Genomic DNA, 27,049 nt, shown 5'->3' with positions numbered 1-27,049 from the left:
TCAGTGGAACTAGAAAGCATTCTCATTCCCTTCTGACCCAGCACTGGAACGGGTAACATCTCTCTTTGAGTAGCTATGCACTCTTATATCAAGGGAAGGGAACAATGGCGGCTTACTCGGTGTGGGGATTATCAGAGTCCACTTGTGTCTTCTGAAGAAAGGAGTATACAATGTAGTTGTTGGATATATTTTGACAAAAATTTAAATATCAGTAAGATAGGTGCACAGATTGAAAGGGGAATTGGGGCCAATGAACTCATTCGAAGAGTAGGTTGCCAGACAAAATCCTGTCAGAAACAGCCAGGCTTGGCAACGAACTAGAGAACTTCAAGATTTCCAAGTCATTCATTCTCTGCTACTGAAGCAGCCCTGCCCTTGCCCTCAAAATGTCCTTCAATTGTTAGTAATTTCATTCAGGAATTACTTAGCTCCTGGCAATCGCTAGGTGTGCCCCAATTCTCCCTTAACTAAATTTGGCGGGGGGGGGGGAGCATAATTTAAAGTTTCCAACCCCTTCTTGCCAATCATTCCTGAACTCTCTGACTTGGTAAAGTCTGAGGTCTCAGAATTGCTCTAACTCCATAGTGGGTAAGGAAGAACTCGGCCCTTCCCAACAGATCTTCTGCTCTGTTTCCTAAGATTTCTCTCTTGTTAAGCTGAACCTAGGAGGAAGACTTTACAAAGTGAACAAAGTAGAACGGAGCTCAGAATGCTGCACGATCCAGAAATGGAAGGTTGGAGAGCCAAAGACAACCAGGGTCCAAGGCTGCCTTAGCAGAGCACTTTTCAGCTGGTTTCTGTAGTCCTGCTGACAGCTTCCAGCTTAGGCTCTGAGAACTGCAGATGGAGCCTTCCTCCCCACTTAGGCTTGTGCTGTGCTGCAAGGTAATAGCACATCTTGATTTTTCTCTCCACAGCTCAATGTTGTCAACTCCTGCACCAGTTTCTTCTGGTCTTTGAGTCCTTTCTGTAAGAGTCTGGGCTTTGCATTGATGAATTGTGCCTCCCTCCATGCACAAAGGCAGTATGTAACATACAGTTTTCTTTGCTGCTGGACTGACCTGCTCAATTGATCATTGACCTTTGTCTCTGATAGGGATACATAGCAGAAAATGGTACAGTGTGGTTTGGAGAGGCAGACATTTATCAAACTGTGATTGCTTCAAACCACAGAGGAGACACACACACACACACACACACACACACACACAAAAAAAAAAAAAAAAAAAAAAAAAAAAAAAAAGAAAAGAAAAAAATTTTTTCTGCAGGGAACCATGACCACACTTAACACACTTAACAGCACCTTTGAAATCTTCAAAAAGATGATGGGATCCCACAATGATGATTCCACATTGACTATGATAAAGCCATTAAGCTCATTAATACCATCAAAAGATCAATTTTGGACTACAAACTGCTTAGACAATTTTGAGATGGCCAGCTAAGATAGTCCAGTCTCACAGACTATTCAAGGGAGGATTTGAGATAAGCCCCACACTTTCACATTATGCAGAGACTGGATAACAAATGATACAGCTACCTCTCCCAGAACTTGACAATTGACCCAAAATTTTTCTTTTCAGGATCCCCTAAAGATGCCTTCACCCAAAAAGAGCAGAAAGCGATTTAAAGAACATGATGCCCATACTCCCAAGAGGTGGGATGGGTGGGTTTTGGTCTTTCAATGGGTTTTGGGTTTGGGATAAGTGTCATTGTTTAGGGTGGTTGGTTACAAGTTATTATCGTTAATGGTCAGGAAAGAAGCTAAACAAAGGAGATTAGATTTAAGGTTCTTGTTTGAAAAAATAGAAAAGAAAAGAAAAAGAAATAAGATGATATAGATAAGACATAGATTATTGAATCTACCCAGAAAAAAAAGAAATAATAGAATAAAAAGGTAGATTATTGAATCTACTCTGAAAAGAAAAAAGGGAAGATATAAAAATAATAAGATAAAAGGTAGATTTTTTAATTTTATTTATTAGTTTTATTTATTTATATGTATACAGTGTTCTGCCTGCATGTGTCCCTGCAGGCTAGAAGAGGGCATCATTACAGATGGTTGTGAGTCACCATGTGGTTTCTGGAAATTGAACTCAGGACCTCTAGAAGAGCAGTCAGTGGTCTTAACTTCTGAGCCATCTCTCTAGCCCAAAGGTAGATTTAAAAAAAAAAAAAAAAAAAAAGGAAGATATAGAAATGATACAAGGTAGACTTTTGAATCTACTCAGGAAAGAAAAGAGAAAGACTATGGATATGATAAGATAAAAGGTAGATTATTGAATCTACTTTTAAAAAGGAATTACTTGTTTTGAATAGAATAAGTAATGAAATTTTTTGTCTGAATTTGTCAAATGTTAATGGACTAGACATTGTTAATGTAATTCTTGACTGAATATTGTACATACTGTTTCTTATATTAGTTTAACTTTTTTATTTTAGACAAAAAAGGGGGGATGTGGTTGATATATTGTGCACCCCAATAAACTTATCTGGAGGTCAGAAAACAGAACAGCTACTATATTAAACATAGAGGTTAGGCAGTGGTAGCACATGCCTTTAATCCTAGCATTCCGAAGGCAGATATCCATCCGGATCTCTGTGAATTCAAGGCCACACTGGAAACAGCCAGGCATATACCTTTAATTCCAGGAAGTGATGGCAGGAAGCAGAAAGGTATATAAGGCGTGAAAACCAGGAACTAGAGGCTTTTTAAGCTTTTAGCAGCAGTTCAGCTGAGATCCGTTTGGATGAGGACTAAGAGGCTTCCAGTTTGAGGAAACAGGATCGGCTGAGAAGCTGGCAAGGTGGGGTTGGCTGAGGCTTGTCCTGCTTCTCTGACTTTTCAGAATTCACCCCAATACCTGGCTCCTGATTTTTTTTATTAATAAGACCTTTTAAGATTTGTGTTACAGTACAGTATATGCTATCTCAAGAAAGGGGGCTATTTAGAATCTCAGAGAATTCCCATGCGTTCCTGAAAAGTCTCTAGTCACCCTCTGCTCACCTCTCTCCACCCCAAGCACATGCCTTTAATCCTAGCATTCCGAAGGCAGATATCCATCCGGATCTCTGTGAATTCAAGGCCACACTGGAAACAGCCAGGCACACACCTTTAATCCCAGGAAGTGATGGCAAGAAGCAGGTAGACAACTTGAACTTGTATACCTTTGGGTCACTATGATCCATTGTCCTCCAACCTAACTGGCTTAATGCTTCTATCTTATTCTACCTTCCTCAAAACGTAGATTCCTTGAAAGGAATCTTAGTACATGTATTATTTTATTGGAGAGTAGATCCCAGGAAATACTGATAAGGATGAGTAGAAGTGAGATGGAGAAGGGAAGGCAATGAAAGCCAGGTGTTGTCAAGGCAGCTGCAGCTGTGGGCAACTGGAATTTAATCTGACTTGTGGGCCACAGTTCACTAGGCTACCAGAGAAAATACTGAAGCTTTGAGAAACCCAAACAAAATGCTTGGGAGTGCTGGCCTCCCTGAAGCTGAAGGCAGCACCTGAAACACTACTTTCTGAATTTCCTAGTTAGAATTCAAAAGCAAAAATCTGGTTGGCTCAGCTTGGCTCACAAAGGTTGGCTGATGGAATTAGCATTAACTAGTGGGTCAAGGTCATCTAATATTAATATGTCTGTCCACCTGGCTGTAACCTGTCAGGAGCAGATTTACAGTGCTTGCGAAGAAGGTGTTAGGGCCTTGGAAAAACTTGCAAATGTTTCTAAGAAACAGCTTCCCCTGCTCCAATGACCAGCCTGTGTACTTTACCTTTTGGTTGTGGGGTTACCACGGTGAACATCCATTTCCTGCCTTTGCAAACAAGGCAATATTCTCATGAGATGATTGGCCGATGCTCTGCGATTTGCAGCCTGTGTAATTACCCATATGCATGGCTCTGTACTATTTTGCAAAGTTCTCATAGCACAATTCCCTGGGGCAGGACTTCTCTCCTATTTGCTGCAAAGATCATCATAAAAGAAAACAGTACTTCCACTTAAAGAATCATCTACAAGAAAATCATAACAGTTTGACATCTGGCTTTGAGTCAAACTGGAGTGCACTCTTGTACAATGTGCAGATGGACTGTTCCTGGCCCAATGATAATTTCACCCATTTCCAATGTTTCATCCATTTAGTGAAAGAAATATTGGAACTCCCACTAGCACAGAAGCTCAGACAGTGCAGAGTCCCCACAATGTCAGTTATGCATCCAAATACACCAAGTCCAGCTGTCAGCAGAGTAGGGATGTTATTGCCTGTTGTACAGCCCCTTGTTGGCAAATAGATGCTGAAATGACAAATTCCAAAGTTTGAGCTGAAAAAAGAAATTCCTCAATGGATGCTTCCAATAGTAACAAGAAGAATTTCCTCCTTGATCCAGGCCTCTATGCTAACATTGGCTGTTATCTGAATAATATTAAACTTTTCCTGAGTAATGATGTATATTGGGCTTCATTTAATCAGTTCTAACACACTTAAATTATTTCAAAATTTCCTAAGACAGGTAATAGACAGTGCTTCAGTTCCTAAGTCAAAGAAAGAATGCAATTATGTAACTGAGGGGACTCAGTTTATAAAGTTAGGTAGATTTAAAAGTACACGTGTCAGCACACCTGTCTAATAGGAAAGGGCATCTGATCTCTTCTGTCCAGAGTTTCTGCTGAGACACAACCAATTCTACTACATTAGGAGATCTAATGATTTAGATCTAGAGGTTTCTGAGTGCCACTGGAGATTCAGGAAGACTAGTTATTAAGTACTGGTGAAAGAAAATACTTCATTTCCACAAGATGGAAGGAGCAAAGCAACTCACACAAACTGTCTTCTAATGCTCACACAAGCACTATCACACACACACACACACACACACACACACACACACACACACACACACTAAAACTTAAAAAAAAGAAATTATGCAAGAACCCAAAAGTTTCGTGTATTTTTGATGTGTGACTTAACGTAACCAATTTTTATGATGTTCATTTGTAAAATGAGAAACCAAAAACACTTATGTTCAATGAACTATAAGAAATCTATATCACAAACTAAGCTCAAAATTTAGATTGAGCTTCTCTACTAACAAACAATGTGCTTTTAGGATAGATCCTACACTCTCTTACAATTATTGTCTGAGTCTAAAACAGAAATTGAGTTTGAGAAAGGCTGTGGAAGTAACTTCTACTTGTTATGTTTATTTCCCATTTCAGGAGCCTGTTGACTCAATCACTCTCATGTGTGCCTCCCTTCGTTTGTTTTCATTCTCTGAATGGTGGCCACACTGTCCTACGTGGCACTTTGTGTTCTGTTAGCTAACATTTGGAGTGCCCACTTTGCGCTAGTCTAATGTTTTCTCATAAAGTTTATATTTTCATGGAGAGAAGTGGATCACACATAAACATACAAGCAGCCTAATGTCGGATAAGTGTGATGAAAAAGGTATATGTAAGGAAATAATGTGTGGCAGAAGGAAGTAGAGTTGATGGGTAATCAGGAAGAACCACTGGTCAAGACTAGTCACCTCATACTGTAGTAAGGCCACAATTAAAAAGCTGAAGCCCGTACACATTTACTGCTCATTTAGGCAGAGTCTCCTGCAAGCTAACAGAGTCTGCCTTGATCTGTCCACTATGTATGACTCGGCCCTACTTCCCAGTATCAACACACACTTCCGGTGTCCCAGTATCAATACACACTTCAGTGTCCCTGCAGCAGAAGAAATCACATACATACCATCGACTCACACTGGATTGAACAATCTGTGCACTCACTTTCATGTCCCTTGACACACACAGCCTGCTTGTCGTCACCCTCCCATGGATCCAGAAGGAAGGAAATTGGAAACACTGGCCTGTGGCACCTATTACCTTCAGTCGTCCGAACACCAGCATGATGAGGAAGAACTGTTAGTGAAGACCCTGAAGGAAAAGGAACAGGGGAGTTGAAAGCCCCCAGGGTGTGGCTGTGCCTTGTAGAACTGAGGTAGGAGAGGCTAAGGAGCCTACAGGAAAATCAGAGGAAACAGATATTTGAGGAAGGCAGAAGGCCACCCACAACATCTGGCATCCTCCCTGAGCAGATTAAGGAGATAGAGTTCATCTTATGTATAGTGGAGAAAGAGCCCTTAGAAAATCTGAAGCAGAGAACTGACTGAATGGCTGGCTGGCTGTGTGTGTGTGTGTGTGTGTGTGTGTGTGTGTGTGTGTGTGTGTGCATGCGTGCGCGTGCATGCGTGCATGCGTGCGTGTGATCAAACTCATAGGATTCCTTCTGCCTCAGCCTCCCAAGTGCTGGGACTGCAGGCATGCACCACCATGCCTGACTGGGTTGTATTTTTAAATCGCACACACTTGTCTATACATCTCCCTTTAACCTGTCAAGTCCCAGCTCAAAGAAGGCTTCTTCTCTTTGAAGTCTCCTCTCACTCTCTCAGCTAGGCTTAAGCAATCCACTCTCCACATTCTCTCCTTTCTTGGCAACAGCTCTCCATTTAATCAATCACCTTGTAGTATAATGATAGGTTTGCCTGCCTTGTCTTCATTCAAGCATAAAGTCCCTGGGGCATGGATCGTATCTTTTTGTTCCTTGGATCCCGGGGATACCTACAGCGCTGGACTTTCTACGTTCTTCGAGTGAATAAACGCTGAACTTGGTTGTGCACCCCAGGAGCACCCAGGGTGGGGAGTTAAAGAGCAGCTCTAAAATCACAGAGTGGGTACCCTAGCTTCCAGCAAAACTGGGTTGTAGCTCCAATCCAGAAGAGAGAAGGTTGCAGATGTGTGGGAGTCGGGGAGGAGCAGCATCCCTTCTGTGTGGTCTCCCTGGATTCCTGCTCAATGGAAGGCCACATCATGGAGACATGGAGACCTACAGGCTGTAGTGGCCTGACGCTCACATTGTGAAAACTATTTATTTGACCCATCACACACATTCCTTTGGATAAAAACTTGAGAGAATTGTTCAGTGCGTTTCAAAGCCACAGAAATATGGCTGAGTTGAATCTTTACCGGAAAGATTCCAAAGAGCTAAGCATCTAGAGCCCTGTTTTCTCTTTCTGAGCTGAACTCAAAGTGATAGCACCATGCTCTCCTTCTGGTCCTTGGAATGAAACATTCGGAAGAGGGAGGCAGGGCATCCTCTGGGCAGGGCCATACTTCGAAATTCCTCTCATTTCATGTTCTGACAGATCATCACCTGCTTGCTGCCACTCAGGGCTCCTGTCTATTCACTGTGCATTTTGCTAGAGGCAGGATTCTGACTCACTCTTCGGGGCTTTTTATTGTTCTCAGCCCTGGTGTTTGCTCAGTATCTTGCCCTGTGGTGAAGCAACCCTCTCATCCTAAAAATAGAAAAGAGGGAGGAGATTTAAAAAAAAAAAAAAAAAGCCAAGTTTTCCTTCCTCTTCACAGCCCAGGAGAAGTGGGCACATGTACTAAAGTTAATTGTTTCCATGCTCAAATTAGAGTCAAGAATCGTGCCTCCACGTGTCTGGTAGAATCTCTCTCAGGCAGTTGACAAGGTGTACTTACCTTGTTCGAAAATGCCTTATAAACAGAATCATATTCTTGTGTTAACAGCATTATAAACCTGATCATAGCCGTCCTCCTCATTACCACTCACAGAGTGTTACGGAATAAAACAGAGACATGAAAATGTCTGTGAAGACATTTTCCACTCCTCTCCTTATTTCTTGAGTGGGAGTGGACTCCACTACTGCCTCCAGCTACTTATACTCAGCCTTCAGTGCCGCGTTATCCTGTCAAAGGAAGGTTCAAAAGAAATCATGTTTTCCATCCAAAGATCTTAATCATAAAACCTTGCGTTCAGCTATAAGGATTCAAGTGGAATTCTAAACGTAATGTCTCCACATCCCCAGAGAGCTTTTTAGTGCTTAATTATCATCTGCACAGCCTAGATACTAACTGTTGGAACGTGCACAAAACTGGAGGCGATGTCACCGTGAAAACATCTTTCTTCAAGTGGTTAGGAAAGTCCCTGAATCCAAACATCCCCAGGAGCTACTAGTCGAAAGTGATTTAAATGAGTATCAAATTCAGCCTCAGCAGTGGAATTACGGGGACAGAGGGCTGGGCTTGCTACTGTTGCTGTTGTTGTTGTTTTTAACTGAATTTTAAAGCAACTGTGCTCCCCCAGCCACATGAGATGCAAAGAGGCTTTCTGGGGTAATACACTAACTCCTCATGGTAAATTGTCAGGACAAGCCTTCTGCACATCATGAGTAGCAGAGAAGAGTCCCCCTCCATGGGAATATCACAGGATCCTGTACTCTGCATCATAGATGTAGCTGTACCAAGCTGCCTCCCTTCAGTGTCTATTCTGATGATGTCTTATTTCCTGCTCCAAACTCCTGCTTGAAAGCAGGGCTGCAGCAAGGTGGCAGTACTCTCTAGAACCAAGCCTTAGCAGTCCACCAGCTTACTCTGTTTCCTTTACCTTCCTGTGGGGAGATGAGACTGGAGCTCAGCTTTGACACAAGATACTCAGGTTGGTGGTGTTGCTCTGGGCATTATTAGAATTTCGGAGTTTTGTTTGTTTGTTTGTTTCCACATAGCTGGGATTCAGTTAGCCTAGCACTTAAAAAGTGGGTGTCGCTAGAAGGCAAACAGACACTGTTGCTGTAGATGGATGCTCTTTTTCACTTCACTTCATTTCATTTTATTTGAAGATTTATTTAGTTTAGTGTGCGTGCGTGCGTGCGTGCGTGCGTGCGTGCGTGCGTGCATGCGTGCGTGCGTGTGTGTGTGTGTGTGTGTGTGTGTGTTCTCAAGCATGCCTGAGTAGATGTATGTGCACTACACATGTGCAGGTACACATGAAGGCCACCAGAGGATGCTGGAGCCTCTGGAACTAGAGCTGCACATGGTGCTGAACTACCCAGTACAGACGCTGGGAACTGAACCCAGGTCCCTTGCAAGTGCAGCAAGTGTTCTTAACCACTGAGCCATCTCACTAGCTCTGTCTCTTTTCTTTTAATTCTCTTTTAATTTGTCTACTCCCTATAGAATTCATAGGATTTCAAAATCAATTTAAACAACTTGTGAAATGACTATATCAATTAATAGCCACACACACACATATAGATCAAGTACGTGTATAATGTGCTACTGAAATAATCCATGAGACAGGAAAAGGCAACTATGTAACACTGTACTAACTATGAACATTCTAAGTTCAAAACTAAGAATGACTTTAAGAAATAAACCAGAATGTATTTTCAGGAATAAACAAATACCAGTGCTACAAAAAGTTACCATTTGTTATATTAACATTTTTTTAAAGTTTTGCATTATTTATCAGTACATTTATTACTAGGTACATTCAGAATTGCATCATTTTATAACAAGTAGCCCCTGTTCCCTTTGGTTTATGTTTAGGCCATAGTAGATTTTATTATTATTTACTAGATACTACTTTTTCCCCACCCATAAGGAAGAAGGGGCAGCCTGTTTTAACCATCAGGGTGTTAATGAACAGGAGACAGGAAGTACTTGAACTGTGTTCAAGGGGTGGCAATCTGACATTCCTGACAGTCACAAGAAGAGGAATAGCATGACCCAAGCAGCCACTTGTCCAGAGAAACTAAGAGATACATGGCACAGGTAGGACCCACCCAGCAGGCTATCCAACCCAGATGAACTTAGCCTACATGAACCCTTGAGCCCTGCTACCTCACAAACACATAAGAAAGAACTGATCACTTTTAGCGGCCATCAGGTTCTTAGCATTCAGCACGATTGTGACAGCCTGTGATACACAGACTTTCTGAAGATGGTACATCAATCAAAGTGCATTGGATAGCAAATAACAGAAGCCTACCTCACGCCAGCCCATGCAAGGAACGCACCAATTAACTGCACCTGTGGCTCCAGGCAATGCTGGCTTCCATCCTCATTTAAAGTGAGTCAGCTGATGTAATGGAGACTACGGCCTCCATCATCTCTGTCTCCCAGTTCTACTTTACTCTGGCTGGTGTGTTCCCAGATAAGTTACTTCTGTGTATTGGCAAAGACACATTCAGGAGTTCAGACGGTGTGTACTAGTAGTGTCTAATTTGAAAGAACAACTCTTTCCTACCATCTCTAGGAAAATGTCTGGGATGGGACTCTTTCTGATTAGGTGGTATATGTCATCAAATCCCAGGTTAGTTGTTCATCTGCAAATAGTGTGCTCTAACTAGGTGTAGACCACGTGACCACGGCTAGAGCTGGTGGAGGTGGGAAGAGAATGAATCAACTTATCCAAACCTCATGGACTGGAAGTGAGAAAGGAAAGGGGTCTCCAATGGAAAATAGAGACATACTATCCAAATGGGACCACAGAAGAAGATCACAAAGGAGCCTAACCGACAGAGCCACATGGTGCTGGAGGGTTTGCTGGCGATGGAATGTCCTCTGCTGGGCAACTTTGTGGGAGAAGTGCCTCAGTCCCCTCATGAGCCTCCCAGGGCAAGTGAAGCCCTCCTCCTTGCAGGCTTTGTGCCTGGCTGCCCTAAGCACCCACCTCACTCCCCTCACTGCCCTTGTGTTTTCCAAGTCTCCTGGCCATTGGAGCTCGGGTTGTTTGGTCAGAGCACAGGCCTTGAGTTCTCCCCACACCAACCAGAGGAAAATGAGCAAACCTGGACACTAAAAAAAGCTACAAACCAACCTCTGCCACTTTTGCATGAACTAAAAAGGATAGCCAGATCTTGGATTTGAAGATAATAAATAATAATAAATAATAAATAATTCAGCATGTCTGAGATGTTCTAGCCAAACACACATACACACACACACACACACCAGAAAAACCTCCAACCAAGCATGTTTTCCAGTACCCAACCTAAGTAGCTTTATGACTTTCCAGTGGTGAGTCTACCAGCCCTTGATCACTCTGGACTTGAAAAGCAGGCACAAGAGCCTCAGAATTGGGACTTGCCAATGCAACCCAGCCAGTTCTGAGTCAGAACAGGCATTGAGAGGTGAGAAGTGTGAATAATCCCACAAGCTCCATCCATTTTGCAGAACCAGAAGATGGAAGATATTATCAAAAGAAAATTAGCTTCTTATGACAAGGTTCCCTCCTTTCAGCTGTGCTGTGAAGAGAATATAAAGAAATACCTCACTTGTCAATTACATGGTTCTGCTATATAAACTGTTAACGACCTAACAACTACCAAAAGGCCAGGTACAGATCTGCATCTTTTACACATTTAGTCCAGTGCTCACACACTCATTATATGGTTAATAGAGTCACTATCCTGACTTGGAGAAATACAGAGACTTCACAGGCACACTGGCTGATCTAGCCTGAGCAACAGGTGGATAATAACTATTACTCAGGATGATTTTATTTTTAGCTTAAAAAAAAAAAAAGACTACCACAAACCAATTAACAAATAAAGAAACCAGAAATCTTTTTTTTTTTTTTTTTTTTGTATTAGTGTGTGTAGGTTAATGGACGTGTTCACATGTGGAGGCCAGAAATGAACAGTGGGTATTTCCCTTAACGATCCTACTCCCTAATTTTGGAGACAAGCTCTTACATGGGATGTGGAACTTATTTATTTAGCTAGGCTGGCTGACCAGGGAGAGCTCTGGGCAAACAACCTAGACGACTCCACATTGGTTCTTAACAGACAAAGCCCAGGTCGGGGTGAAAGATGAAAATTCAGCTTGAGCAAAGGTTACCGAGCTACACCCTAGGTGATGTTTTTAACTATAGAGTGACAACAGAAGAATTTGTGCGTGTATTTGGGAAGGCAGCTTTAGTCAATTGCTCTACAAGTCTGTCTGTAAGGTGGCCTTGGGAGAGATGGACTTCTGGACTGGCTCAAAACTAACCGTTTGGGCTAACATAATAAGTGGGTTATAAGGGTTGGCCCCAGAAAAACATGTACAAAAGAAGGAAGAACATTTTTGTCTATGAACTTCCAGGGAGATGCTCTGTTTCCTTGCCTGTCTAGGTGCCTCCATCTGAAGTGAGCTCTCTTTTCACTCTGTGCGTATTTCACAAGGATCATTTAGGCGTTTAGCTCTGGACACAGGACCTAAAGAAGAAAGCAGGAGCTCAGTTAGGCCCCCAAAACTCCATCATCCCTTGCTCATCTTCTTCCATACCTCTTCTCACCTTCAAAATCAATGACCACAAGTTTCTCACTGGAAGAATCATTTAGTGTCTACACAATGGTCTCCTTTGATAATTGTGTGTTAGAATAATAATTTTAAACAAACCACGTAGGATTATTAAAGATACCAAATACAATGAAATCTTATGACAATATTTTAGGTGTGTTACAGTAGTGTGTTACATGTTGATGCTTTAAATGGAAAGATCTAGCAGTAGATCTAGTATTTGCCTAATTTCCAAATGGCAATAAACATAAAGAATCTTTTGAGTCTACAATTTTCAAAATCAACAACTTTGCTATAACATGAATGTTAGTATGCCTATGAGTTGTTCATCATGTTTGGAATTAACAGAAACACTACATTTTAGCTAAAGCTTACAGAATAATAAACAATGGGTTTTTTTTTTCCGCCTGAGTTCCATGGACCCACCTGGCTTCTATCCATGGACCCTTTGGGAAACCACAAAATAGCAAACCTTTTTCTCTATGCAAACATGCCTGTTTTAGATCTTCCTTGGTTTTTTCATCACATGAGTTTGGTAGGCTCTCCTCCTGGACGTGCACAACATTTTTCACTGAGTGAGGAGCTTAAGCTACATCTCCCAGTAAAACTTTTTCAAAGCTGGTGAACAGGCTAGAAACACCATGCCAGTTCTTCTGCATTGATATGACAAAACACCAGATATAATCAACAGGAATGAGGAGAAATTTGTTTTACTTACATATTTAGGGGTTAGTTCCTGATCACTTGGCCCCATGATCCTGGGCAGAGCATCATAGTGACAGGAACATTTGGCGTGGCAGAAGAGATCACCTTATGGTTGACAGGAAGCAGAGAGTGAGACAGGAAAGGAAGTATTACCTAGAAAGACCCACCCCCACCCTCCAGTGCTCTTCTTCCTCCAGCTAGCTCCTACTACCTGAAGTTTCCTCAGGGTCTCAGATTACACTACCAGCTGGAAGGCACGTGTCCAGCTTCCGAACCTGGAGAGGACAATTACATTCAGCCCTGAACAATCAGGAAGCTGGCAATGACCAAGATACTTGGCAGTCTTCTCTACCTATGAAACTTAGTGCTTTGGTAATGGAATTCAGTCTCCAAAAGATTGGCTAATCCATCTGTAGACATCTGGGTTAAAATAGGCTTAACCAATGCCTCACCTACAAAAGGTGGGGCTTCAGTGAAACCTTTGCAAAACCAGAAAACACAAAAGGAAAATTTGGAAGGGGCAAAGTGCACAAAGATGGCAAAGAAGGGAAGAAGAGGGAGATTTTTTTTTTAAAGATGAGTAAACAAGATTTTACAGTTTCAAAAATGGATCCAGGAGGGGGTATTAGAAATAAAGAGAATTGCTGCCACTGGGATTATTTCAACTTTCTGTAAAAGTGCTCTGAGTACCAGCATTCAGTTTTCAGAAATGACAGGGTTGCACATCGACCTCCTTAATACCAAGACTGCAGTGCGGAAACACAACCATCACTCAACTCAAAATTACACGCCTTATCTCAGAGTCCATAAAATTCGGGCAGCTTCAAGTAAAGGGTCAGCTCTCCAACACAGTGTTTTCCAAAACGACTATCTTAAACATATATATAGCTATGCAAATTCCACGTTTCCTTTCCTGCTATTTTCAGGTTGTTTTTCAAATTAAACATTAGGCTGTGTAGGGCACAGAGGATGCTAGATTAAAGGGCCTGCTGCATTCCACAAGGTTTGGGTTTTCCGCATTTGCCTAGAAATAGATTCTTCTCTGGGTGGGCCAGGTAAAATGCAGCAAGTTATTGTTACCTCACTTCCTCGGCTTGTTGGGTGGAGATGCCAGATGAAAGAGAAAAGACGCAAAGGAGCCTCTGGGGAAGAACAAGGAGAAGGAGATGCTGAATTCGACCCAGGGGTCAGACAGAGCTAACAGCGGCCTTTTCCAATCAGCATGTAGAGAAGAGATAAAGCATTCAAAACAAGGTGGCTTACAACAGAGTTTGCCTGTGACATGAAACATCAGTGATGGTCTCCTGGAGATGCCACTAAGCAAGAGCAAAGCCCCCATGAAGTTTACTCACCACTGGCTGTCCAATGCAAGTGGGCTTCTGGTTGCATTTAATTCACTGACAGTGAGCCTTGCCTGGGAGCTGAAGAAGACGCTCAGCTTGAGTCTTAATAGCATGCCTCAAACAAATGGGCCATCACACGTCTCAGGGCACCCTACAGATAGCTCAGTAAGTTATTCAATTTGGCACAGCTAAGAAGGAATGCAGCAGCAGCAGCAGAGTCCTTCCTCTTGGGAGAACTAAGCTGTATATCAGGATGAGAGGACCATACTAAGAGTAAGGTGATGGGAGAACAGTCATGACAAGCTCAAATAGGGAGTTGAGGCTTTAGGCCAACATCAGATTTTCTTTCTCTCACATCAGAGCAATCCAGTTCCCTCTGAGATGCGAGAGATGTTGACATACATCACAGACTAGCTGGACTAGCTGGAAAGAGATAAGGACTTTGTGCCTCTGGAGAAAAGCGGTGCTTCCAAACAGCTATTCACTCTATGTCTTAACATAATTTGTGCCGTGATAAAGCCATGAACCACTCATCATGACAACTATGTCCTTTCAACAGCTGTTACAACTGCTAGTTTAACTTCATGCCATATAGTAATAAACACCATTGCTATCAGGGAATGAGTCTTGTGGAATCACAGCTCTCCCTCCATGCTGATTTCTACAGGCAACATCAAATTCTCCACAAAGCCCACCATTTACTCTGTTCTGTCGGCAGCAGCCCTGAGAATGTCCCCACTGGCTTCTGCAGTACTGAAGCCTCATTCTTTCCATGGTGAGACACAGATGATCAAAATCCAACAAAGACCCTGTGTCAGGCTGCTCTCCATTCTGTGACAACATACTCAAGAAAACCAGTGTGCAGGAAAAAAGATCCATCTGGGCTCAGGGTTTTGGAGACATCAGTTCATGGTCAACTGACTCCATTGCTTTGGACATTGGGCAAAGGAGAAGAGTTGTGATGGGAGTATATGGTAAAGGATGCTGCTCCCCTCAGAACAACTGAGATAGATAGATAGATAGATAGATAGATAGATAGATAGATAGATAGATAGATAGATGATGGAATGGTGGGTAGATGATGAATGATAGATAAGATAGATAGATAGATAGATAGATAGATAGATAGATAGATAGATAGATGATGGAATGGTGGGTAGATGATGAATGATAGATAAGATAGATAGATAGATAGATAGATAGATAGATAGATAGATAGATAGATAGAGTACACAAGAAGCATCTGGGGATAAGATTATTTTAGTTAGGTTTTCTATTACTGTGAAGAGACACCATGAACACAACCACCTCTTATATAAAGGAAAACAATTAATTAAGGTGGCAACTTACAGTTTGAGAGGTTAAGTCCATCATCATCATGGTGGGGAGTATGGTGGTGTGCAGGCAGACATGTTGATGGAGAGGAAGCTGAGAGTCCTACATCTTGCAGGCAACAGGAAGTTGACTGAGACACTGGGCCGTATCCTGAGCATAGCAAACCTCAGAGCCCAGCCCCACAGTGACACACTTCCTCCAACAAGGTCATAGACTCCAACAAAGTCACATCTCCTAATAGTGCTACTCCCTATGAGATTATGGGGGCCAATTACATTCAAACTACCACAAAGATCTGGCCCCTAAAAAGTGTCTTGTCATATTTAAGATTATGCCTTCTCTGCTCCATTCAATTTACTATCTCATTCCAAGTTGCAACTGAATTTTGAATGGTCAACTCACCACCTAACTTTGACAACTCTTCTTTCCCTCTCAACTGGTTAGACACATTCTTCCATACTTTCTACCTTAAGCACACTTTCTTTAAACTTTTATTCTTTTATTACATCCCGACTGCAGTTTTCCCTCCCTCCACTCCTCCCAGTCCCTCCCCCCAATTCCCTGCTCCCCTGATCAACTCCTCCTCCATTTCCCTTGAAACAGAAGAGCAGGCCTCCAAGGGATAGTCACAGAACATGGCCTAACAAGATATAATAAGACTGGGTATAAACCTTTGTATCAAGACTGGAAGAGGCAACCCAGTAGGAGGAAAAGGGTCCCAAATGCAAATGAAAGAGTCGGAGACACCCCTGTCACTCCTATTGTTGGGAGTTCCACAAGAACAGAAAGCTCCACAACCATAAGGTATATGCAGAGGACCTAGCTCAGACCCATACAGGGTCATTGTTTGTCGCTTCTGTCTCTGTGAGCCCCTATGAGCCCTGCTTAGTTTGTCCTGTGGGACGTGTTATGTTCTCATGGTGTCCTCGACCTCTAGCTCCTGTAATCCTCCATTCCCCCTCTTCTGTGGCATTCCCCTGGCTTCACCAAAATGTTTGGCTGTTGGTTTCTGCATCTACTCCTATGAGCTGCTAGATGATGCGCCTCTGATGACAATTGGGCTAGGCACCAATCTATGAACGTAGAAGACTATCATTAGGAATCGTATTATTGACTTTTTTCTTTGCTGGTCATGTTTGATTCTATCCTGGGTCTTTGGGCTGTCCTGCCTCTGGTTCCTGGCCATCAAGGCAGTATAAGGCATGGGCATCAAGTTGGACAAGTCATGGGTTGGCCACTCTGTACCACCATTGCCCCAGCACACATCTTTCAGGCAGGACAGATTGAAGGTTGAAAGTTTTATGGCTGGGTTGATGTCCTAGACTCACTGCTGGGAGCCTTGCCTGGTTGTAGAAGATGTCCAGTTTGGGCTCTGTATCCCCCCCCCCTTTTAGGAGACTTCACTAGGGTCACTCACAGATTGCAGGGAGCATCCACTGCACTAGATTTCTACATTGCCCCTCAAATGCCCCCAATTCCAGTCATCTCTCCCAGTACTCTTTCCCTCTATCTTTCCCCCTCCACCTGATCCCTCCTGATCCCAACCTCACCCACCTCAGTTCATCTGAGAAATCTTTTCTATTTCCCCTTCCCAGGGACATCCTTGGGTCTCCTCTTGACCCCTCCTGTTACTCAGCCTCTCTGAGTCTGTGGCTTGAGGCATGGTTATCCTTTATTTTACAGCTAATGTCCATTTATAAGTGAGTACATATCATGTTTGTCTTTCTGAGTCTGAGTTACCTCACTCAGGATGATTTTTCTAGTTCCATCCATTTGCCTTCAAATTTCATGATGTCATTGTTTTTAACAACTGGGTAATATTCCATTGTGCAAATATATCATACTTTCTTTATCCATTCTTTGGATGAGGGGCATCTAGGTTGTTTCCAGTTTTTGGAATAAATTTTTATTATAAGTAAAGCTGCAATGAACATGATTGAGCAAGTGTCCTTGTGCTATGACTGAGCATCCTTTGGGTATATGCCCAAGAGTTATATAGCTGGATCGTGAGGTAGATTGATTTCCAATTTTCTAAGAAACTATCATATTGATTCCCATATTGGCTATACTAGTTTGTACTCCCAACAGCAATCGAGAAGTGTTTCCCTTGCTCCATATCCTCTCCAGCATGAGCTGTCACTTGTATTTTTTATCTTAGCCATTCTGACAGGTGTAAGACTGAATCTCAAAATAGTTTTTATTTGCATTTCCCTGATGGCTAAGGATGTTGAACATTACATTTGAGATTCCTTTGTTTAATAGATCCAGCAGTCAAAAACTGAAATGCAGTTTGAAGACTTCCACCCTCAGCGTGCCAAAGCATAGTACATAGGTGCCAGTTTGATCTGAGAGACAGTAACTCACCACTGGCTCACCTCTTTACTGCTTATGACCCATTGCCTTCTGTAAAGTGTATGCTTGACAAATATTTACCTCGAACTAGAATAGCTAGAGCAAACTGTCTTGTGACGGGTTTTGTGCCATGATCTAGGATACCATTGTCTCGTCATTTCACCATACAGAAAACAATATGAAGCAGTCTGGAAATGGGTCAAGCTTGCAGGGTTCACGTTCCAGATAGTGAGTCCCAAATAGTGGGAGACTCTGCCTTTGCAACTGTTCTAAGGCCTAGTTTCCCAGTGTTCTTTACATTTTTTCTTAGATTGGGATCCTTCTTGGAATGCTCATATCATTCACAGGACCAGTTAGAGATGTCTGCAACAGAAAATAATAGGCTGGCACTGATATAGATAATCTACATACCTCTGTATATATATTGTGTATATATATGTGAATAAATGTACATGTATGTGGAAAAAAAGAGATTCCTTTGTTTAAATTCTTTGTTTAGATTTGTACCCTATTTTCAATTGGACTATTTGGTTTGTTGATGTCTAGTTTCTTAATTTCTTTATATATTTTTGATATTAGCCACATCTGTCGGATGTGGAGTTGGTGAAAGTCAGTGTACTGTTAAGTTGCTAGTATGAGATCTCTCCAATTTCTTTATGTAGGCCTCACTGCTATGAACTTTCCTCTTAGCATCACTTTTATTGTGTCCTAAAGTTTGGGACATAAGTTTTGGAGAATATTCAGTGAAGTGTAAAGATTCTTTTCTCTTTGGGTGATATTTTCTGTAAATATCTGCTAGGTCCATTTGGTCTATACTGTCTTTTAGCTCCAGTATTTCTCTGTTTAGTTTTTGTTTGGATGACCTGTCCATTGGTGAGAGTGGGGTATTGAGGTCTTCCACTATTAATATGTGAGGGTTGATGTATGACTGAAGTTTTAGCAGTGTTTCCTTTACAAATGGGAGTGCCCTTGCATTTGGGGCATAAATTTAAGAATTGAAAGATCATTTTGGTGGATCTTTCCTTTGATGCATGTGAGACAAATCTTAAAAGTCTTATTAATTTAAAAAAAAAAAAACGGAGCCAGATATTAGGGTTAATTCTGAAAGATCAGAGAGACAGAACAAGCCACAGTCAAACTCACCTCGCCAATCCTGAGCCGATCCTGTTTCCACAAATCCTCAGACTGGAAGCCTCTGAGTCCTTACCCCTGCAGGTCACAGTTGAACTGCTTAAAAGCCTCTAGTTCCTTGGTCCTCACACCTTATGTACCTTTCTGCTTCCTGCCATCACTTCCTGGGATTAAAGGCGTGTGTCCTTCCCAAGCAAAGACATGAGATCTTAAGTGCTGGGATTAAAGGTATGTGCCACCACACCTGGCTCTGTTCCCAGTGTGGCCTTGAACTCACAGAGACCATCTTACCCTGTCTTGGCAGAGTTCAGAAGTCACCTTTTCTTGTGTCCTGCTTGTCCAGAAGGACAGCATTTTTGCTGTCAGCAGTTGAGACAAGGGCAGTTCTTTACCCAATAGGCCATTTTGTGCCAAGAAGACAAACTTCTAAATGGAAATGTCTTAGAAGCCCAACATTCTCTCAGTATCAAATTGGTGCTGCCAGGAGCAATTGTGTCTCACGTCAACAAAATTCTAAGTTATTTAAATGCCATATCTCCATTGAGAAGTCAAGTGTAACTCTAATAGATCTGAATTTATATGTTATTTGGTTTTTTCCATTACAGCTTTTAATATTCTTTTTTGTTCTGTATGTTTAGTGTTTTGAATACTATGTGGCAAGGGGACTTTCTTTTCTGGTCCAATCTATTTGGTGTTCTACATGCTTCTTGTATCTTTATAGGCATTTTTTTTTCTTTAGGAAAATTTTCATCTATGATTTTGTTGAAAATATTTTCTGGGCCTCTGAGCTGGGATTATTCTCCTTCTTCTATTCCTATTATTCTTAGGGGTTTTTTATTTTATTTTATTTTATTTTATTTTTGTTTTTCGAGACAGGGTTTCTCTGTGTAGCTTTGTGCCTTTCCTGGATCTCGCTCTGTAGACCAGGCTGGCCTTGAACTCACAAAGATCTGCCTGCCTCTGCCTCCCAAGTGCTGGGATTAAAGGCATGCACCACCACCACCCAAAGGTTTGGTCTTCTCATAGAGTTCCAGATTTCCTGGATGTTTTGTGTCAGGAATTTTTTAGATTTAACATTTTCTTTGACCAATGTATCAATTTCTTCTATCATATCTTCTACTCTGAGATTCTCTCTTCCATCTCTTGTATTCTGTAGGTGATGTTTGCATCTATAATTCCTGTTTGCTTATCTAGATTTTCCATCTCCAAGTTCCCCTCAATTTGTGTTTTCTTTATTGATTCTATTTCTATCTTCAAGTCTTCAACAGTTTTATTCATTTCCTTCACCTCTTTGTTTGTTTGTTTGTTTGTTTGTTTGTTTGTTCTTGGCTTTCTTTAAGGGATTTATCCATTTCCTCCAATATTTTGTTTGTCTTTTCCTCTATTTCTTTAAAGGGTTTATTTATTTCCACTGTAAGAACTTCTATCGTCTTCATAAAGTTGGCTTTAAGGTCATTCTCTTGTGTTTCAGCTTGGTTGGACTATTCAGGGCTTGCAGTAACAGGATAGCTGGGCTCTGGTGGTGACATATTGCACTGGCTGCTGCTGATTGTTATTATGCTAGGGTCTAGGCAACTGGGTTTGGGGTAATTATATGTTTAGGTGCCGATTTCTGAGTTTGTCTTTGTTGGATGGGTGTTTTTTTTCCGTTGGTTTCTGTTTCCTCTCTGGTCTTCTGGCCTGAGTGGTCTGTGGTTCTGGTGGCTGGTATGTCCTCTGGTCCAGCAAGGTGCCTTCACTGGGGTTCTGGTAGCCTGTGTGGCCTCTGAGATTCTGGATACCTACATGGTCTATGGAAAAGCAGAGGACTTCCTCTGGAGTTGTGGGCCAGGATATGGTGACTAGGATGGGGGTCTTGGGGGAAGGTCAGGCAGGCTCTGAGGGAGTGTTGGTGGTCTGCAGGCAAGGGGAAGCCTACCTGGGGTACTGGGTGCCAGTGTGGCCTCTGGTAGAGGAGGGAGCTGCTGCTGGAGATGTGGGTGGAATATTGTCTAAGCACACTTCTTAATTCCTTTTCCCCATCTGTGCTGTGCACACCTAAGTGCCTGTGACATTACACATTGGAGGTGGCTGTCATCTTTGTTGGCCTTTTCTGTGTACAAAGGGCAAGGGTAGGGTTCTTGGAAAATTCAACTCATAGCATCTTTTAGCTATCAAAAATCAGTCAAAATAATATGTAACTCCTATCCCTACACAGTTTCTTAGTTTATTTCTTCTCTTCCCATCCCCACAAAATCTCCCTACCCCAATAATTAGAGACCCTGGTATCCACTGTCTCCACCCAACATGTGAGCCTGGCAGGCATTCAAGCTTCCCATCAGCAAGCATCTTTAGAGCCTGCACCCCAGCATCCTCCAAAGCTCACTATTTCACCCAAGCTTCTGTGTCTTCGACTGAAAAGGTGCCAATGACATCTGCCAGTCCCTGCCATTATCCTGCTGGTTCATCATGAGATCCATGAGGTACATTAAACAGCTTATGTTGCATGTTTTTTAAGAGATAATCTTTAGTATTAGATAAATTCAAACTTGGAGAGAAATCATGAGAACCATAGGGGGAAAAAATCTTCCAAATGCCCTTTTATATAGATGTGCCTGTTATTTGTATGCTGTTTTATTTGCCCATTATCTATATTATTTCACACACACACACACACACACACACACACACACACACACACACCCCTTTTTGTTGCTTAAACCTTTAAGGGGACATTGCATAATTTTGTTCTGGATAATTCAGCTTATTTCCTAAGAACTATGCCTCTGTGTAAATCATGGTTCCAAATGAAAACGATGGTCTCAAGGTTTAATTACTTTGTCCTCTGTGCTTTCTTTGGTTGTCAGCAGCACAGCAAAATCTTAGTTGCACACAGTAGGTGTTCGTTATCTTCTCAGAATTCATCCTTTCAGACTTTCTTCTGAATACACTTTCTTAGTTCTCATCAATCTGGAAGTGTTTCTGCTTTTCTTAGAAAATTATGACTGCCTTCTTATTCTCAACTGATTTGTATCTTATTGATAAGGTCTCACTATATTTGTACATTTAGAGGAAGAATGCCAGGGAAGGATATTTTGTGCTTCTCAGTGTCATCTGTTAGGGTCATCTGGTGTAGGTTTTGTCCTTTTAATAGTCATTAAAAACATGCCCACCAAAGTTAGACACTAATTTCTTAATCTATGCCCTGATGTGAAAGAACACACACATACACACTTGCACATGCAATCAAGAAATCAAGGAGACTCATTCTTGGATTTTGTTTTTCTTTTCTTCTTTCTTTTGTGTGTGTACATGTGTCTGCCTACGCTATAAACCTGCATAGTGTGTAATTATAGGCAACACTATAGGCAGTTATAATGTAATGGTAAGTATTAATAGAGCTGAACATGCCTAAACATAGAAAAAAGAAAGTGAAATTCTAAGGGCTAGAGGAATCTTTTCACATTTATTATTGTATTATGAGACTACCATTACATGTGTAGTTATTGTTGACAAAATACTCTCATGCATGAATGTGTATTTGTATATTTGTGTATGTAAAACTCTTCAGCAATTGAGTTTTCAGTGGGTCCCAGAGAACTAGATAACTCCTAGGGGCACAACTGCATTGCTGACACACATTCATAAAACATATCAAACTGCTCTGTTGCACTACCCAACTCAGAGCAAGCAAGTCACCCCTGATCTGTTCAAACATCACAAGACTTAATCCAGGAATCCATGTTCAAGATGAAATATTATTCTCTCTTATTACTCAGCCCCCCTCTCTCTCCAGTTAAAAAATAATTTGGGGTTCAATAATTGACTTGGAACATCACACAGTGCTTTCCAGCTCTTAAATTATACTGTTATGAGTTGGACATGTAGTGCCTCCATCAGATCATGTCCTGGGGTCTTAGCTAGAAAGCTGGCAGAACTATTTTGGATTGTTCTTGAAACTTTAGGAGATGGGACTTAGGAGGAAGAGGTCACTGGGTGGATATCCGTGGGGTTATATTGTCCCTGGGATTGTCCTGCCTTTCTCTGTTTCCTAGCATCCAAGTGGTGAAGAAGGCCCTCTACATGGGCTCTCGCTCCCATGTAGTCCTTTCCAAGCATATGAAGCCAAGCAACCATAGACTCTGTCATCTGCAACCATGAACCAAATACCCCCTCCACTGAGCTGTTTTGTCAAGTGTTTTGGTCACAGCTACAAAAAGTAGCCAATACAGGCGGCTAGAGAGATGGATTAGTGGGAAGGGCACTGGCTGCTCTTCCAGAGGATCTACATTTGATTCCCACCACTCAAATGGTGGCCCACAGTCATCTGTAATTCCAGTTCAGGAGATTCAATGCCATCTTCTGGCCTCTGCAGATACTAGGCACACATGTGGTGCTCAGACATACATGCAGGCAAAAATATCCATACATATAAAATAAAAAATAACTTGAAAAAAATAAGTTACATTTATGTACATATTTCATGTGCAAAAGACCACTTTGAAAAGCTTTTAACATCATTAGCCACCAGGGAAATGCAAGCTAAAGCCACAATGAGCCACCACTTGATACTGTCAAAAAAAAAAAGAAACAGGAACAACACTAAGTGCTAGAGAGGAAGCAGTGAACTATAATCCTTGTGGATTGCAGTGCAGTATACACGATGCAGTCTCTCTGACAATCGACTGGTTTGTTTCTCCTAATACTAAGCATGCAGCTACACTGCAATCCCGGGACTGCATTCTTGACATTTATTGCAGAGAAATGAAAACCCAGCTTCATACAAAAACCTATATGTGGCCATTCGATTTGTCAGTTTTGTGACCAATTTATTGTCCTAAAACTGGAAACAACACAGATGTCTTTTAGCAGGTGAATGGTTAAACAAATCATGGCATACACACCTGACACACTAATATTTGGCAGTAAAACATAATAAACTAATACACACCATGCCTTGGCATGATGCAGAAGGAGGAAAAGACAACACCAATAGGGTGTGTAATGTAATATAGAAGTCCATCCTTTTATACTCCTGAAATGGGGGGATGAAAAGGGGACGAGTTATGCCTAAGAGTCAGGATGGAGGATGAAGGGAAAGGTGGGGGTACATAAGAGGTAAGTAGAATCCTATGACCGTGAAATTACACCCCTTGCACTATTGATATGGATATTCTAGGTGTTGCATTTTAGAGTTAGAATATGCTACTACTGGAAGAATTCAGTACAGCGTAGATAGTACATAGATAATTTCTCTGTATCACTTCTTACAACTGCCTGTGACTGTAATATTAACTTAAAGAAAAGATGTTATCATTAAAGACTGCTCCATGCTTTGATCATGTTTTGCTTCTTGGTTCTGATTTCAGGATCAGTGCAAAGTTCAAGGGAACACAGAACTGACGAAATGACAAGGTCCCTCCCCTGGTCTTTGACCACTGGAAATGGATGGTTACTTTCAACAGCTCTGTGAAGACTCCACTGTACATGTAACCAACCATCTTATTAAATAAGAAACACAGAGCCAATACAAAGACGAAAGCCAAGAGATCAGAGCTAATAGCCTTACCTGCCTGCTGCAGCTAGCCTCTTCAGCCAAGAGACCTCTCCAAAAGAGAGCTACTTCCTGTCTATTTGTCTTTATACAGACTTTCTGTTCTGCCTTCTCATTGGTTGTAAAACCAACTGCATGACTGCTTATCCTTGAACACACAGAGATCTACCTAGCTCTGCCTACCAAGTTCTGGGATTAAAGGCTTGCGCCACCAACGCCCAGCACTGCTATGGCTTGCTATTAGCTCTGACCCCCAGGCAACTTTATTAACATACAAATAAAATCACATTTCAGTACAAATAAAATATAACCATACTCCAGTTCTCAACACAAAGCCCTTCCAATGTCATGGGATGCAGGTGATGCTCGAGGCCTCTTTGAAGAGAAACTGATACTTATAGATGATGCAAAACTGCCCCCAAATAAAATTCTTAAAGCCCTGTCCAGCTGTGGTGCTATTTGCAGGGTAATGTTAATGAAGTTGAAGACACTGCTTCTAGCCCTCCTCATTGTTCTCCTGAGACACTCAAGTGCTCAGAGACCAAGATCCTCAGTTAGAAGGACAGACATCCAAAACTGTTGCCAGAATTTCTGTTGACAATGTGTAGCAAACAGGACTTACAAAGAGGGTCTGCTCAGTGTACAGACTGAGTGGGCAGACCTTCTGGAAAGCAGTATTTATCAAAATCTCAGAGGGCACAGAATGCATTATTTCATTCAATACACTTAGAGTATGTGGAAAATTAGGTGTATTATCCTGAAGGTTTACAGAGGTGATGAAGTGAAATGATCAAGGTAAGAGGGACAAGACCTATATCCAAGAGCAGCATCCTTTGTTCTTGGGCTAAATCTAGGCCTTAGAGGCAACCCTGAGCGTAATGAGAAGCTGCCCCAATGAAGACAAGGTGTGCCAAGAGGCACTGATCTGGGGATATTTTAATGTAGAAAAACCCTGGAACAAATAGTCATGCAGCTATTTACAACAGCTAAAGCTACCATGGCCATAGAATCTATCAGATCCTTGAATTTAATCATTATTATTTAGAGTCTATTGTGGCTTGAATGTGGCGCCTCAAAGTTTGAATGTTGGAATGTCAGGCTGTAGTGTGATATTGCTGAAAATTAGTAGGGCCTTTGGAAGAAGTATTTGGGTTTTGAAGGTTCAGCCCATTGAGGGGATTAATGCCTGGTGGTAGTGAGTCCTCTGACTGGGTTAGGTACCAAGTAAGCCACTGAATACAAAACACTCATGCCCTGTGTAGTGGGTCTCCTATACACATGTTCTTTGGGTTTCTGCTTTCCAACATGAGTTGAAGCAGCACACAGCATTAACTACAAGCCCAGGTAAGATCGCCTGCTCTCCGACTACTCAGCCAGATAACCATAGGTCTAAATAGACTTCCATTTTTTATAACCTAACCAGTCTCAGGCACATTACTATAGTAATAGCGAATGGATTAAGACAGAGGACATCATTTTAATAACTAACACCTACTTCCAAAGAAAGTCCTAATGTGGATGCACCTGTATTCTCTTCCACATTAAAAGACTCTTGTTTAATCACAACCTTCATCTGCACTTGAGGTAGCTTTAGTGGGGTTCATTCCATATGTAATTATAAACCTTAGACCTCTGAGTGAAAATATGATCCAGTCTTATAATCATCTGTCCCTACCTATTCCTAAATTTTAAGAAATTATTTTATTCAATTTCTTAATTGTTGCTTATTGTTGAGAGTCAAAGTTTAACAACTGATGAAAATATAATATACCATAATTTTTCCTAGAAAATAAAAATGTTTCTAAAATGTTTGTATTTCTTGTCGCTGAGATTAATTGATAAAGAGAATCACAGGTTTATATGAACTTAGGAAATGAAAACAATGCATCTGAAGCCATGGAACAAAGAGGGGGCATAAGTGTTTCCTGACATTTTGACAATTTAAATATTAAACATAATAAATTACTATCTAATTTCCTTGATGTGTACTGTATTTATTTGGGTGGTTTTATGTTGGTGTATTTGTTTCATTTTGATTATTTGGATTTGATTTTGTTATTTTTTTGAGTTGAGGGCTTTACCAGGCAGCCCCAGCTAACCTGGAACTCAGTTATTCTTCTCCCTCAGTTCCCTCGTGCTGGAACTACAGGCGTGCACCACCACATACAGCTCCTTATCGTTTAACAGTCAAATCATAATTTTTCTTCTTTAAAGTATTGAGAAGAATGTGGCACTAAATATTTTTTATATCAACTCCTTTAACTAACTTGCATTTAGTGGCCTTACTTTGTAAAAATATTATGAACTTATAAAGTCAGGGGTTTGTGGCATAAACATATTAACCTGTTTCTGCTAATAAGTAATATCATTCAGCAAACACCCCAGTGACAAATGTCCCAAATTGATGTCAGCATGCCCTGGAATTCCTCTCATCATCAACCTTTATCACTTTTATTCCTAGAGAAAGTTATCAAATTAAGTCATGGTGGCCAAGCACAACATGT

This window comes from Peromyscus eremicus, chromosome 4, assembly GCF_949786415.1.
Source record: "Peromyscus eremicus chromosome 4, PerEre_H2_v1, whole genome shotgun sequence".
Lineage (NCBI taxonomy): Eukaryota > Metazoa > Chordata > Mammalia > Rodentia > Cricetidae > Peromyscus > Peromyscus eremicus.
Note: the sequence above shows the minus strand (reverse complement) of the source record.